The 17,568-nt window shown below is 34.8% G+C and overlaps 2 long non-coding RNA genes across 2 annotated transcripts; both read left to right on the top strand.

The window, feature by feature from the left end:
• LOC104736537 lies at window positions 1,391-2,355 on the top strand. Its single transcript, XR_759585.1, has 3 exons — window positions 1,391-1,434; window positions 1,849-1,882; window positions 1,991-2,355. It is a non-coding gene; the product is annotated as an uncharacterized LOC104736537 (long non-coding RNA).
• On the top strand, window positions 2,565-3,470 carry LOC109128438. The gene is made up of 2 exons (XR_002034821.1): window positions 2,565-2,623; window positions 2,885-3,470. It is a non-coding gene; the product is annotated as an uncharacterized LOC109128438 (long non-coding RNA).

The raw sequence follows: 17,568 nt of genomic DNA, 5'->3' as shown, positions 1-17,568 counted from the left end.
TCTTTCTCTCACAAAGGATCGCCTAAAATAAGGGGAATTAGGCAGGGAATCGGCGCCTAGATGCTTGCAACGTGTCGTCATGAATCCGTAGAGTTGGGAGCATGTGCTCGGAAATCGGGAGCATGTGCTCCTGGGTCTAAAATCAGCTTTTCTGCTCCAATTCAACTCCTTTCTGCTCCGATTGCTCCTGCTGTTCCAATCCTTGCTTTTAGCTTCCTAGTCTCGTATTATAACCTGAAAATGACTCAAACAACTACAAAACTATCAAATAAACGGGGTCAAAGTGAGTCAAAACCGTAACATATCAACTACTCAAAAGGGATATAAGTGTTATGAACCTGAAGCTAGGTGGGTTTTGGTCTCAAGGGATGTCAAGTTCTTAGAATCTAAGGGATTCTATGATACAAGTAATTGGGAGGACTTGAAAGATCTTCCTTACTCTTCATCAGATAGAGCAGACAATCTCTGCATTCTTCTTGAAAGGTTTGGAGTTGCGAATAATCAACATCAACCTTGTTCTTCTCTAGATGAAACTGATAGTCCTCATAGTCAAGAAGCAGATAATTATGATAAAGCTGAAGATGAACTAAACAATCTAGGTGAAGAATGTGTATCCGAGGAGGATGATCTTGCTTCCGGGGGAGATGAACCTAAATTAGAGGAAGAAGATCATGTGGAAGAACATCAAACTCAGGTTGAGGCTACAGAGGTTGAGGCTACAAAGGATGAGGCTATNCTTCTTTTTGACTCAACGGTGGAGTCTCAGCAGCATGTTGAGGAAGGTACTCCTCAGCAATACCCTTGCCCTTGTCAAGCCTAGCGGATGGTGCTTCTCCNCAAGTCTGCTCCTAAGAACTGGAAAAATCCTCGCATCTTCTACAATAGTGAGGCTGTTGCTCACCCTATACAAGTTGTATGCACTCTGGCACATTTTCCTGTTGAGCAACAAGTGTTCCTCACTCAAATTGATCAACATTGGATTCCATAAAGTTATGAGGAAGCTAAAGAACATAAAGTTTGGCGTGATGCGGTCGGAGATGAGACTAATCTATCTTTGGAATTGTGGCAGATGGATGTGAAGAATGCATTCTTACAAGGAGAACTAGAAGATGAAGTCTATATGAGACCACCACCAGGACTTGAAGACACTATTGGTCCCGGAAAGGTGTTTAAATTAAAGAAAGCAATATATGGGTTGAAACAATGACCAAGAGCTTGGTATCATAAACTCAGTTCAACTTACCTGCAATGCATTCCACGCCGCGACATACATGGAAGCAAATCACGCAGCCACATCTCCTATATACATCATCTCTTATCAATGATCACAATCTAAAAATAAATTAATATATATGTATACAATACTAATTTCACTTATTCTTCTCTCTCTCACCCCAGAGCGTAAACTCTTCCTCCACAAATGTCAAGTTTAAGGTAATTTGTTGATCTCTCTCACTCTGTCACTCTCGAGATTTTTTTTGATTTTATTCTCGTATATATACAAATATTCTTTTATTTATTAGTAACTGTTTCTATAATCATTCAGTTTAGGAGTGTATATATTATTCTCTAAGCTTACAGAGTGAGTACTCTTCATTGTTCTAGATACACTCTAATATCAAAATATTATGTGCAACTAAAATGTATATATATATATATATATATATATATATATATTAACTTATCCATAATGCATTACAGACAGCCACATACATGAAAGCAAACCACAATGGCACATGTTCTATATATGTCGTCTTTTATCAATGATCACAACCCAAAAATAAATTAATATATATATAAATATATATACAATACTAATTTCACTTATTCTTCTCCCTCGCCCCATAGTGTAAAATCTTCCGCCACAAACGACAAGTTTAAGGTAATTTGTGGTTCTCTCTCTGTCTCTCTCCAGATGTTTTTGATAAATATTTCATATATATATACAAATTCTCTTTTATTTATTAATAAATGTTTTTTATTGAGCTAGCGACGTTTCTAACAAATCTGATGAGGTGGTTATTCTGAAGAAGCATTTATCAAGTGGCTAATTGCAGTAAAGTAGCTGATCATATAAAGAGTTTTATAGATCTATAAGGATATCAACTTTGATGGTGAAGCTGTGACGAGATGAACAGAGCTTGCGGCGAAAAGGTGTTTTCGGCGAGCATTGAAGACTTATCAAACACAACACACGTGGATACACATGTGTCCTAAAATTGGATTTTTATTATGTAGAATATTCTACAATATTTTTCTTTATTTTGATAATAATTAAAAGTCCAGTTTGTTGGGCTTATTCCGTGAACCAATTTTAGCAGCCTTAATGGGCTTTCCATTACAAGGAATTTAACCGAAAAAAAAGGAATTGAGTGGACTTTTGTGCGAGTAAAAAAGATTTGTGTGTGGACATTTATTTTAAAAGAAACTTACCTGCAATGCATTCCACGCCGCGACATACATGGAAGCAAATCACGTAGCCACATCTCCTATATACATCATCTCTTATCAATGATCACAATCTAAAAATACATTAATATATATGTATACAATACTAATTTCACTTCTTCTTCTATCCCTCACCCAGAGCGTAAACTCTTTCGCCCCAAACGTCAAGTTTAAGGTAATTTGTGGATCTCTCTCACTCTGTCTCTCCTGAAATTTTTTTGATTATATTCTCGTATATATACAAAAATTCTTTTATTTATTAGTAACTGTTTTTATAATCATTCAGTTAATGAGTGTATATATTATTCTCTAAGCTTAAGTACTCTTCATTGTTCTAGATACACTCTAATACAAAAATATTATGTGAAACTAAAAAGTATATATATATATATATATATATATATATATATATTAACTTATCCACAATGCATTACAGACAACCACATACATGGAAGCAAACCATGAAAGCACATCTCCTATATATGTCGTCTTTTATCAATGATCACAACCCAAATATATATATATATGTACAATACTAATTTCACTTCTTCTTCTCCCTCGTCCCATAGTGTAAAATCTTTTGCCACAAACGGCAAGTTTAAGGTAATTTGTGGTTCTCTCTCCTTGTCTCTCTCGAGATGTTTGTGATTAATATCTCATATATATATACAAATTCTCTTTTCTTTGTTAATAAATGTTTTTTATTGAGCTTGCGATGTTTCCAACAAATCTGATGAGGCGGTTATTCTGAAGAAGGATTTATCAAGTGGCTAATTGCAGTAAATTAGCTGATCATATAAAGAGTATTATGGATCTACAAGGATATCAAACTTTGATGGTGAAGCGGTGATGAGATGAACAGAGCTTGCGGCGAAAGGCTGTTGTCGGTGAGCATTGGAGACTTATCAAACGCATAACATGCGGACACACATGTGTCCTGAAATTGGATTTTTATTGTGTAGAATATTCTACAATATTTTTTCTTTATTATGATAATATGTAAAATTCCAGCTTGTTGGGCTTATTCCGTGAACCAATTGTAGCAGCCTTAATGGGCTTTCCATTTCAATGGAATTTAACCGACAAAAAAAAAATTAAGTGGACTTTTGCGCGAGTAAAAAAGATTTGTGTGTTGACATTTATTTCAAAAGAAACTTACCCGCAATGCATTCCACTCAGCCACATACATGGAAGAAAATCACGCAGCCACATCTCCTATATATTAATGATCATAACCCAAAAATAAATTAATATATATATATATACACAATCTTTTCCTAGAAAATTACAACAAAAGATTTGTGTGTGGACTTTTGTGCGAGTAAAAAAGATTTATGTGTCACCACAACAAATATTAACATTGTTAGCACTAGAAAAAACATTTATTATAGATATTACATAGTGTTATCGTACATGCAGTGACATCGGCAGTCATGGTAGACCCTCATATACAATATCGTTTTTGAAATGCTATAATAGCATTTTCATATTATAGCACTAATTGAATTCTATAATACATTTATGTTAACACAAAATTAGTATTATTCTTTTGCTATATAAATTTAATAATTGTATATTTAAATCCTATTTGACAGAATTTATTTAATTGGATATATGTATATACATTAAGCAAAAGAAGTCTTACATAACATAAAGTCCTACGTAACATCAAGTGCCACCAATCTTAATTAAAATAGACTAACATCACCAAAAAAATAGAGACAAACTTCTAAGTTCTAAGAACATGCACATGTAACTCATCCAAGTGAGAAGATATAGAAGGTACATGGAGCTGTATATCATCTCTAGGATCTGTTCGCTTTCTTTAGATATAATCTTGGAACCTCACCAGTTTTAAGGATAGTACGACAAGTGAACTTCAAAAGCGTTGGGCATCCTCATTCTTCTGTCGGTACAAGGAAATCATAGGGGACATGGAAAACTAGTAATGGACAAAGTTAAACTATATGAGGAGGTTATGAGAATCAAATGGATATAACCAAATTAAGTTGAAACAATAAATAGCTACAGACTTAAAGGTCTAACAAGAGCAAGGGAAACAATACTTACGTGAAAGTTGTGAATCATAAAAGAGTTTATTTGTCTCTTATTTGCTCTTCACTTCATGAAAATGATCTAACTAGGAGAAAAACAAGTAATCAGTATGAATAATAGATGGTAACTAACTAACTGCAACTAAGCCAATCCTTGAACATGAAACTGAACATCATGAACCAGCAGGAAACACCATTGTTCTCAAAGAGATAGAAACAAAATCTAAAAGCTGTCACCTTTCACACACAATTAAAGCAACCTAGAAGGCAACAATTTACGACAAAGACTTAACGAGAGAGAAGAACACCAACATGTTAAGAGACCCACCTGAAAGATACGACACCATATCTGAGACAATTGGAAAGATCTTAGTAATCTCTACCTCCTATCTCAAGCGCGGATCTGTGGCTGGGCTCGTCTTGTCGTCAGTGCCTCGAGACTAATACAAAAAGGGCCAAAAGCTGTGAACATGAACACACTAAGAACGCGGTCTCCTTAAGTTATAAGAACGCTTTCTCCTTATGATATAAGAACGTGTTCTTTTTAGGATATAAGAACCCGTTCTTCTTACGATTATAAATGTACATTCTAGTAGTTTCCTTATATATACTCTGTTGTATCCCTATAAATAGTTTGTAACTAGGTCATTATTATTCAAGGAATGAGAATCTCTCCTTCTCCCCTGTTCTAACCTATCCGCTCTCTCTTTCTCTCTTTCATTCTCTCTCGATCATTCTAAATCAAATCTAGGGTTTAGTGTAATGATCGCGAAGATTTTGAAGAGAAAAAAAAAATCTTAATCTGAAGATAGCTAAGGTACTGGAGGAGAGGAGAAGAACTATAGAAAACAAATGAGAGAAATTAGATTTTAGTCGGTAATAAGTGATTTTTTTTTAGGTTCCAAAGTGTTTTGGCGGTATATAGTGAATTATTTTGGCTATTCGCGTACAAAATAATTTTAGATTCCCACCTAGATATTAATAAACGCTATATTTTTTTTTCGTCAATCGGATTTTCATTGATCTACAATAAGAGATATTACAAAGGCTGGCAAAGATATTAATCATTCCAGAGAACAAAACCGGTGAGTACAAACACCCTCCCGGAGACTAAGACTAAAAGAGGTGAACAAAAGGGAAAAAACCCGAGCATGCAAAATACACTACATCCAATCGTTTACTTCTCGGATCAAAATCCAGAACTCCAAAAAGAAGACCAATAAAACCTAAACCTTTGGTAAATTAAAATAGATATGTGACAAGAAAACCACACAAGCAGATAAGAATACAAGATTCTCCTTTACCAAAAATTAAAACCGAATGGAGATGTCGTGCGTTCCTCTTTATGATGGTCCTTGAGAACCCTCAGAGGCGGTGAGACAGATCCAGAACCTAGCCATAGAAGGAAGGAGATCTAGATCCGGCTGACGGCTACCTCAGCCGTGAAAGGGGACAGCCAGATCCGTAGCTGAGCTTGACAAAAATTTATAGACAAGCAACAGGAACCCAAATGGCGATAAGGTTTAAGCTTCATAATCTAGATCTGAAATTACCATATCTGAGGCCGTTAGAAGAAAACAAGGACATGGATGAGCCAAAATTTAAGATCAAGAAAAACCCCAACTCCGATGCTAAAGAAGCCACCGGAGCCGGTTTAACCTAGGCGGCGTCGGGTGTTTTTAGAGAGAAGGGAGAGCTTTTGATTTTTAGTGAGAGAGAGGAAAAAAGGAAGAAAAAGTTTTTTTAATAAACGTATACCAAACCCGGCCCGTAGCTAAAGCTAGTAAAGCACATGCTTTAAACAGCAGATAATATAGTAAAATTAATGGGCATCATATTTGAAAAGTTGTTGTGGTACATTGGTCATTGTCGTTCACAAACTTGCAGGACCTGACGGGTTCGAACCTAGAATATACATGTTTCGAATATATATATTTTTTTTGCTTTAGGCATCCAACTAACTTGGGCCGGCCCTGCACTATACTATAATAACCAAAATTACAAACAATCTTTAATAGTAGTTGAGTAAATCGAGCTATTATCATGTGGTATGAATGCACTTTTTTTTTTGCAGTGTGTGGACATTTATTTCAAAAGTAATTTATCCGCAATGCATTCCACGCAGCCACATACATGGAAACAAACCACACAGCCACATCTCCTATGTACGTCGTCTCTTATCAATGATTAAAAATTATATATATATATACAATACTAATTTCACTACTCTTCTCCCTCGCCCTATAGTGTAAACTCTTCCGCCATAAACGTCAATTTTAAGGTAATTTGTGGATTTCTCTTGCTCTGTCTCTCTCCAGATGTTTTTGACTATATTCTCATATATATATATAAATATTTTTTATTTATTAGTAACTGTTTTTTATAATCATTCAGTTTAGGAGTGTATATATTATTATCTAAGTTTATAGAGTGAGTACTCGTCGTCATCGTTATAGAAACACTTTAATATTAAATATTATGTGAAACTAAAAAGTAGTGATAGGAAAAATATATAAGGACTCTTCTTTTAATTGTATTGCCTTGATTAATAGTTAGGGTGCTTTGGTGATTTTAGGTAGGGCGGTTCTATATTTTCAATCCATTTATCTTGTTTTTCTGTTGTGTGGTTCATCGTCCACTTGACATTGAACGTTATAAAATAGAAAGAATTACTCAAATGTTATCCAAAAGTTGGTTTATTACTCATATTTATAAATCTTTTGAAAATTACTCAAATGTTTAGTGCCGTCGGGATAATTACAATTTACCCCTTGGGTTTTGTTTTTCGATTTTGAATAAAAAATTAAAAAAAAATACACATCAACAAATTAAAATACACATCATTTTTTATTGTCCATGTCACTAAGCATTTTTTTTATAGAATCCACTGTTAAATTTTTCTTGTTTATGTCAAAAAGGAAATCAAACAGTTTCGACTGACGTGGTTTAAGTACATTTTCTAATTATTCTGGAATGTGTTTTGATGATGATCACCTAATTTATCTTTTTTTTTTATGCAGCTTTGGTTCCTTCTTTGGTCCTTCGCAGCCTGTTATTTCTTCAAGAGTTATACAAGAAAGCAAATCATTGCTAGAAAATGAGCTACGGACAGCTAAAATGTCCAATTCAAGTCAAATGGTTTGTGCAATTGATCTCTGTTCCTCTTAGTGTTTTATCATTTAAGATGTGCTTGTATAGAGTATGCATAAAACTATAAATTAATTAAGAAACACAGCTTATACAAATTGCCATCTTTCTATATAATATTGAATTGAGGCCATATGATACACATTGAATTGAGGCTATATGATAATATTGATAAATATTAAATAAACATATATGTTATGGAGTTATGTACTTCGTACGGCTGAGTTATCTCTGTTATGTACTTCGTACGGCTGAGTTATGTACTTCGTACCACTGAGTTATGGCTGAGTTATGTACTTGGTACGACTTAGTTTGGTCTTTCACATAATAAATTTTTAAAAAGTATTGTTGGGGAAACCCAAACAATAATTTTGTGCCTGCTCAGATTCACACGCGTAATAAATTTATAAATTAGTTTTTTCACAATATGTTATACAAAATAATTAAAAAATTGAAATCAAAATTCGAATAAAAAATTAAAAAATTCCGACGAAGTGACTAAGTGATGGCTGAGTTATTGACTTGAATGTGTTATTATAACCAATAAAAAGTAATAATTATAGAGAAATATTGATTTTTATATATTCTCACCTGAATGTGTTAAACATACAACACATGACGTTTAGGGGTTAGGGTTAAGGTTGGGGTTTAGGGTTTGAGATGAGTAACATTATTTGTTTTTTGGTTTTGGTTATAATGTGTTTTAATGTGTTTGGTTTAAGGTGGTAATATGGATATACTAATATTATTACCATTTGAATATATTTTTTAAAAATCAAGTTTTTTTGGTTATTTCCGATTATGCGTCGGTTAGATTAATATATAACAATAAATAACTCAAAATATATTGTAATTAAGTAGATTAGCTTAATATAACCGAAAGTAAGCCGAATATAACCGAAATTAACCAAACATACCAATTCAAAAATACCAAATTTTAAAAATTATTTTTTTCGGTTCGGTTCGGTTTGGTCGGTTATTTAGTCATTCTAATTTGATGGTTGGCTGGNTAACCATTTGAAAATTTAAATTTTTTTGAAATTACTTTTTGGTTATTTCCGGTTATGGGTCGGTTAGATGAATATATATCCATAAATAATCCAAATGTTATCCAAATTAGGTCAATCAACTTAATATAACCGATAGCAAGCCAAATATAACCGTAATTAACCGAAATNCAAAATTTGAATTTGAATTTTAAATTTTTTTTTTAATAAAAGTATTTCTCAAACAATTGACTGATATGGGTGAGTTATCGACCTAAACGGCTGACTTATGAAATATTTGTAAATTAGAATTATTATAACTCAAAATTAAAATATAGAATGAAAAAATGAATATTACAATCATTATAAGCAATAAAAAGTAATAATTATAGACAAAGATTGATTTTTACAGAGTCTGATCAAAATGTGTAAAACATTCAAAACATGACATTTAGGGGTTAGGGTTAGGGTTAGAGGTTTAGGGTTCATATTTCCAACATTATGGGTTTTAATATAATAGTTTGGTTTTGGTTAAATTGTGTTTGGTTTAAGGTGGTAATTTGGATATACTAATATGATAACCATTTGAAAATTTAAATTTTTTTGAAATTACTTTTTGGTTATTTCCGGTTATGGGTCGGTTAGATGAATATATATCCATAAATAATCCAAATGTTATCCAAATTAGGTCAATCAACTTAATATAACCGATAGCAAGCCAAATATAACCGTAATTAACCGAAATTAATGGAAAAAATAGTTTTCGGTTCGGTTCGGTTTGGTCGGTTATTTAGTCATTCTAATTTGATGGATGGCGGAATTATGGTAAAGTTATGGCTGAGTTATCGTTTAGGGTCTTCTCAATAATATGAAAACGTATTCTTCTTTCTTTCCTGGATCCTTTGTTATGTCAGATTCCTAATAAGTATTAAAACGTCTCTCGATGTCACAAAAAGTGTGGTTAGAGAAGCGCGAAAAATAACTAATTTTGTATCTGCTCAAATCCACACGCATAATAAATTCATAAAGTAAGCTTTTTATCACAAGATATTATTGCAAATAATTAAATAATTATTATTCGAATTGAGAATTTTATTTTTCTAAAAGTATTTCTCCAACAATTGAATATTAAAATTATTATAACTCAAAATTTAAATTTAGAATGGAAATATGTCTATTATTAGGTTAACTGATGGTTTTCCGCCAAAATATCGCTTTACGGCTGAGTTATAATCATTACGGGAAAACGAAAGGTCATGTGACGGCTGAGTTATAGTGAGTTATGGCTGAGTTATCACAAGAAACAATTTGAAAGTAAATGAATGATATATATGACTTGACGGCTGAGTTATAATATTTACAGGAAAACGAAAGGTCTCGTCGATTCATGTTACGGCTGAGTTATAATGTTTTATGGCTGAGTTATCACAAGAAACAATATGAAAGTAAATGGCTGATATATATGACTTTACGGCTGAGTTATAATATTTACTGGAAGACGAAAGGTCTCGTCGATTCATGTGACGGCTGAGTTATAGTGATTTATAAATCTTTAATGGCTGATATATCAGAATCGTCGAAAACATTAAATCGGGTGGAAAGTTCATCGTCTTCTTCTTCGTCAGATGCTACTTCGACTGCTTCTTCTTCTTCTTGGTTTTCTTTGTCAACGATCTTACCATAATCAAAACAAGTGCCTTCAAATCCCCCACCGTACACTTCTTATGTAGGTTCTTCTTTCGAGTCACTGCTTGGCCGAATTATACTTCCTCTACCTCCACTAGTTTCTGTAGACTCTTTCGCCGAAAACTCTACACAGAGACATAGCTGATCGGTTTCCATAGCCCCAAAAAACATTGCAACTGTCGATCATTGGAGACTAAAACTGGTGGAGTATCATGCGCCATTAGTTTCAGTGCCTTGTTCGAGAACATGTAGCTCAGCTTTAGCTCATGGCTAAACGCGTCCAATCCGTAGTCTTCAAGAACAAGCTTCACAAGCTTGTCGTGTGTTGTGCCTCCATATATCTTCGGTGTTAAATACATATCTCTGTGTCTTTACCCAATTACCGGAAACAACTAGAACCGGAAACAACTAGAACTGGAACTGGATCCATGCAAGAAAAATGAAGAACAAGGTGAAGAAGAAGTAGAAGAACAAGGTGACNAAGGTCTCGTCGATTCATGTGACGGCTGAGTTATAGTGATTTATAAATCTTTAATGGCTGATATATCAGAATCGTCGAAAACATTAAATCGGGTGGAAAGTTCATCGTCTTCTTCTTCGTCAGATGCTACTTCGACTGCTTCTTCTTCTTCTTGGTTTTCTTTGTCAACGATCTTACCATAATCAAAACAAGTGCCTTCAAATCCCCCACCGTACACTTCTTATGTAGGTTCTTCTTTCGAGTCACTGCTTGGCCGAATTATACTTCCTCTACCTCCACTAGTTTCTGTAGACTCTTTCGCCGAAAACTCTACACAGAGACATAGCTGATCGGTTTCCATAGCCCCAAAAAACATTGCAACTGTCGATCATTGGAGACTAAAACTGGTGGAGTATCATGCGCCATTAGTTTCAGTGCCTTGTTCGAGAACATGTAGCTCAGCTTTAGCTCATGGCTAAACGCGTCCAATCCGTAGTCTTCAAGAACAAGCTTCACAAGCTTGTCGTGTGTTGTGCCTCCATATATCTTCGGTGTTAAATACATATCTCTGTGTCTTTACCCAATTACCGGAAACAACTAGAACCGGAAACAACTAGAACTGGAACTGGATCCATGCAAGAAAAATGAAGAACAAGGTGAAGAAGAAGTAGAAGAACAAGGTGACGAACAATGTGAAGAAGAAGTAGAAAGAACTAGGTGAAGAAGAAAAGTGAAGAAGAAGGTAAATAGTTCACTTATTTACCAGTTGAAGAACAAGAGTCGAACGACGTTTCGTATTTCCGGAGAAAAAAAAGATGACATGGAATGCTGACATGGATGCTGCGTCCGACGTGGCAACTCAGCCATCAAACAATTAATAACTCAGCCTATATAAAACTCAGTCACAACATGAAAAACATTACAGTAATTAAAAAGCAAAAAAATTGCTGCCAAATTCAGCCGCTTCATCAACTGAAAATATGTAACTCAGCCGTATCGTTTAATAAGTCAGCCGTAACTGAATAACATTCTAGTAATTAATTTTTTGCTACTAAGTCAACCGTCAAATGGTTAAGTTGTATGATAAGTCAGCCTATCACGATTGAGTTGTACGATAAGTCTGCCTATCACGGTTGAGTTGTACGATATCTCAACCGTAACAGTTGCTCATATGTCAGCCGTTTTTCATAACTCAACCAGTCGGAAAATGGTAATTCAGTCGTGTCGTAGTGATAACTCAGCCAAAATTTTGACAACTCAACCATCGGGTGAAAACTCAGCCGTAAGGACGGCTGAGTTATAGCATATCTCAACCAGATTTTAATAAGTCAACCTTAACGCTTGGTTGAGTTATGCTATAAGTCATGTCCGCTCTTACTCAAATATTTTTTTTCCATAACTCATCCGCAACATACCTATAACTCAACCACAACATTCATTTGTAACGCGTTACGACTGAGTTATGGTTACACGTCAGCGATTTCTGACGTGGCGTCTAACGTGGCAATGACATTTTTGTAATAACGTTTTTTCCGGTAACATAAAACAAGGGCACGCTGGGTATTTTGAAAATACCCGAAATATTCTAGGAATAAAATCTTTTTTTTTGTGTATTCTGGTAATATTACCTAATTTGGATAACATTTGAGTAAATCACCCTATAAAATTTTGACTTATATATATAAACTATCCCTTTTTTGTATAGGAAACAAAATGAGTTTGTGATATATCATTGTTGCATTCGTATTCTTTGCATCACTCATATCGAAGAGCACGAAAAAGACAAAGAGCAATCTGCCTCCTGGACCACCGAGACTTCCTATAATTGGTAACTTGTACCAGTTGGGAACAAAACGTCAACGTTCGATGTTCAAATTATCTGAAAAATATGGGTCTCTAATGTCCCTAAAGTTTGGATATGTCTCTGCTGTTGTGGCATCAACTCCCGATACGGTGAAAGATGTCTTAAAAACGTTTGATGCTGATTGTTGTTCAAGACCTTACATGACATATCCTGCAAGAATTACATACAATTTAAAAGATCTTGCATATTTCTTTCTATAGCAAATATTGGAGAGAAGTACGAAAGATGACGGTTGTTGAACTCTACACCGCAAAAAGGGTAAAATCATTTCAACATATAAGACAAGAAGAAGTTGCCTCTTTTGTCCAATTCATGATACAATCTGCTTCAATGGAGAGACCGGTAAACTTGAACNGTCAACTTGAATCGCAAGTTAGTGAAACTCTCTGGGAGTGTGATTTGTAAAGTTGGATTTGGGATATGTCTAGAAGGAAGCAAACTTGAGAATGCTTATGAGGAAGTCATTCAAGGAACCATGGAGGTGATAGGATCACAGGGTTACACAGCAAATGTGAGAAGGTTTTTAAGGCAATGGATTTATTTTTTGATCTGATGGATTCTGTTGAGATTAATGGCTAAAAGAGCCATCATCTCGAGGGGGCGTGTGGAGAAAAGGTTCCACATTTGATAGATGTAAAGGGACTTGAGTAATATATAAAGGGTTAGGACCTCTCCACTCATTGCCAATTGGTTTTGAGTTGGAAGCCCATATCAAACCCTAATTTAACATGGTATCAGAGCCTACACACGCTTGCCCGTTAACTAGTCCAGCCGGATAGAGGCCCGACCACCCCATTAATTGATGGCCCAAGGGAAGGCCCAATTCCATCGAGATAGCTAAAAAGAGAGAGCATTATCTCGAGGGGGAGTGATGGATTCTGTCGAGATTAATGGCTAAAAGAGCCATCATCTCGAGGGGGCGTGTGGAGAAAAGATCCCACATCTGATAGATGTAAAGGGACTTGAGTAATATATAAAGGTTTAGGGCCTCTCCACTCATTGCCAATTGGTTTTGAGTTGGAAGCCCATATCAAACCCTAATTTAACATGATCAATCTATACAACATCACCTAGAGGATCCTAGTATTTGAGCCGCTCTGCCAATATTTTAGAGATTAGTTTATAAGCTATGTTGCATAAACTAATCGGTCTGAAATCCTTGACTTGAATAGGAGATTCCACTTTAGGGACAATACATATATTAGTGTGATTTATCTCTGGGTTCAAGTACCCTGTTTGGAAAAAATATTTGACGAAATTTACCACACCTGATTTAATCGTATGCCAGTGTTGTTTGTAGAATCCTGCATTGAATCCATCTGGCCCTGGTGATTTATCCTCATTCATCTGGCATAAAGCTTGGTAGATTTCTTCTTCCGTAACAGGGTCTGTCAATTTGGAGTTCATTTCATCTGTTACTTTCGGATTGATATGCTTCAGAACTGGTTCTAGTTCTCTCCTGCCATTAGAAGTAAATATATCAACAAAGTAAGAATGGATGATATCTTGAATTTCTGTCTCATTCTGCTTAATGTTCCTTCTCTCATCTTGTAAAGAAGTGATATGATTTTGACTCCTTCTTTGCTGAGTTTTGACATGAAAGTATTTGGTATTTTTATCACCAGCTTGCAACTATGGGATCCTGCTTTTTGTTCTCCAATACTCCTCTTCCATTCGATATTCATGTTGGAGTTGAGACTTAATAGTAGAAATATAATTATAATCAAGGGATGGAGAATCATACGCTTTCTGAAGGTTAGCTTGAAGCTGTTGGATTTTTTTGATGCGCATTAAGATTTTCCTCAACTTTCCATCGGGATAAGCCATTTTTACATCTTTTAAGAGCTTCATGAAATTGATGTGGCTGAAGGTGATCACATTGCTTACTCCAAGTGGCTTGGATAGTTGCATAAACCTGTTGATTAAAACGCCAACGATTGGCATATCTGAATAATTTCTTCCCAGTCTACTTTGTGTTGGCTGTCTGAAGGAACAAGGGTCTATGATCAGAACCCACCCAACCAAGCAACTGCACAAAGGCATTTGGGTAAATATTTTTCCAATCAGCTGTTGAGAACACTCTATCCAGCTTGGACTTGATGATGCCTATTCTTCTATTGCCAACCCAAGTATACTCACCTCCAAAGGTCTTAACATCATGGAGACCAGAAGCTTTTATCATTCTCCTGAAATTACCAAACTGCCATTCTGGTTTTGCTGGCCCTCCAAATTTCTCCCCATTATGCATTATCTCATTAAAATCCCCTAACACTAATCTTGGTTTGCTCTGATAAACCCCAGCTTTAGCAAAATCCTCCATCATATTCCACATAAGTTGCCTTGGCTTCCTCTTAGGATTACCATAAACATATGTCAGACAAAATTGTGTTGGCCCTTCAGTTATATTAATATATGTATAATAAAGCGACGGTGATGATACGAGATCACATTTCACTGTATTCTTCCAAAAAATAGCTAATCCTCCACTTAAACCAGCAGGAGCAACCAAAATATGATGATCAAAGTGAAGATCAACGCCGATTTGGTGTACATAGCTATCCTTATTTTTAGTTTCTACGAGGAACATGATATCAAATTTATACTTACGATTGATATCCTTTAGGTAAGGAATTGTCAAGAGGTTCCTCAAACCTTGACAATTCCAGTGCAAAAGCCTCATCTTGGAAGTGGTGGCTTCGGGGTTTCCACCTCCCCTGTTGTTGCAATGAGTTCCGGTTCTTGAATACGTCTTCTCGTTACTGAAACTAAATCTTCAGTTTCAAGATTTGGACATTTCCGCTTTGTACCTCGATCATGAACTGCAGATGAAATGTCTCCTTCCTCTCTTATGGTAAGTACATGGTTCTCCTTTTTAGGAAGATCTTTTTGTTGTAGGTAGCCAATATGCTCCCCCTGAGAGATATCTTGAAGTTGAGGATCTGAAATTTCCATGTTAATGGTAGAACCTGCAACTTCCCCCATGGTTTCATCTATCAGATTATTAATGGTACCATCATTGTTCCTGCTCTGCTCAAGAGTATCCATATCTTTCTCTTGTTCTGCTGCCAAAATCTGAGTAGGGGGCCTGGCTTGGTCTTCTAATTGAGTATGGAAGTCACAGGTTGAAGATTGATGAATTAGGCTTCCACAAGTAGAACATAACCTCCTTAGTTTATCATAGGTGAATCTTATAAGAACCGGTTCTCCATGTTCATCAAAGTGGATATATCGGTGAAGATTATCCTACTATATGCATCAATCTTGACTCTAACTCTAACCTCACCTGGTTGATTACCATCTGGTTGTTTAATGTAGTGGTCAACAACCTGCCCCAGAATTCCTCCAATTTTAGTCACCGTTTGCTCACTTCTTGAAGAATCTGGAATGTTTTGTATTTTTACCCAGAAAAGAGTAGAGCAAAGATAGTCAGAATAGTTTCTTCGAGTCCACCTATCCACTATAACCAGCCAGTCTTTATAAGTCCAAGGACCGTTATCAAGAACTGATAGCATATGATGTTCCTGTTTGAAAAAGAACTGAACCGTGCCATCTTCGTTAATTCGGCTGGTAATCCTTCCTTCTAACTTCCATATCTTTGGCATCATGATCTTAATCCCAGCTGGGTTTTGCGAAGGGTGAACTCCTTTCACGACGAGGCTGAATTGATGCTCTGCATCTCTCTTATTCTTCACATCAGTGGAGAGCTTGAAAGGATTTATCTAAGATCCCAAAGATATTTTTTGGAGATCTAACCATAGATTCTTTTCTGCCATGAGATTTTAACTTTAAATTCAGAAGATCGGAAAATCCGCAGCGGCGGAAAGCTGAGTCACCGGACGGTGAAGAAAAGTCTAAAATCGCCTAGAAAATCGCCAAGAGAAGAGAGAGAAAGTAGTCTGTAAATTTTTGATTCCCAAATCTTTTTGGGGTCTTACTATCATCATTTCTTTTAAGATGCAAGCAATAAATATACAAATATATAGATCTTCATATTAACATCATTCATTTTTGGACAGACATGTCTAATAATATAATACACTATTGTCTTTAGTAAAAAGTCATATAAACCCGGTTCTGGTAGTCATATAGATGAGTTATTTGGCAAAATAGACAGTTTTTAAAACAAAATTATAGAAGTAGTACAATCACTATTTAAAATTAGCAAATTCCATATTTTTTTACTGTTTTCTACTGTTCACAAGACCTTTCAACCCTCATCAACATTTTATATTTACAACACATGCCATTTAGACTCTATTTTTTTTTCTTTTTTAATATGCTCCCAACAATCTTAAAAACAAAAATGCTGGGTAATTAAAATTGGTTTTCTAAAATTTTAAAGATGTATAAAAATCTAAGTTTTTTTTTTTTTTGATATGCATTTTGTTTAATGATTTTATTTGATAATGTTAATTTTTTCTTACAAATTTTGTATCCGTACACATTATTAAGTGTACAGATGTCCGTATATATTATTAAGTGTACAGATGTCCGTACACATTATTAAGTGTACAAATTTAATTTGTGTAATTTGTTTAATTTTTAGGGTTTCAAATATTTGTATCACAATGGTTTTGTTCAAATTACATTTGTACACTTAATATTATGTGTTTGTACACTTAATAAAGTGTATAGACATTTGTACACTAAATAAGATGTACTGATACAAAAAATGTATATAATATATTTAAAAATTATTAAATAAAATTAATACCAAATTGTAAAGAAAAAAATATAGATTTTTTTTGTATCCAAGAAAATTTCTAAAAAAAATTATATTAACAATTATTTGAATAATTATGATTGAAAGAAAAAAAAATTAATTTCTCACCCACACACATACCCTTTTGGTAATCTTCTCATCCAAACATATGTCCCACAATCTCTCATATCTCACACATTCTCCTTTACACAACACCTATT

This window comes from Camelina sativa, chromosome 13 (genome assembly GCF_000633955.1).
Source record: "Camelina sativa cultivar DH55 chromosome 13, Cs, whole genome shotgun sequence".
Taxonomy (NCBI): domain Eukaryota; kingdom Viridiplantae; phylum Streptophyta; class Magnoliopsida; order Brassicales; family Brassicaceae; genus Camelina; species Camelina sativa.
The sequence above is the reverse complement of the archived record's forward strand: the minus strand, read 5'-3'. Positions and strand labels throughout refer to the sequence as shown.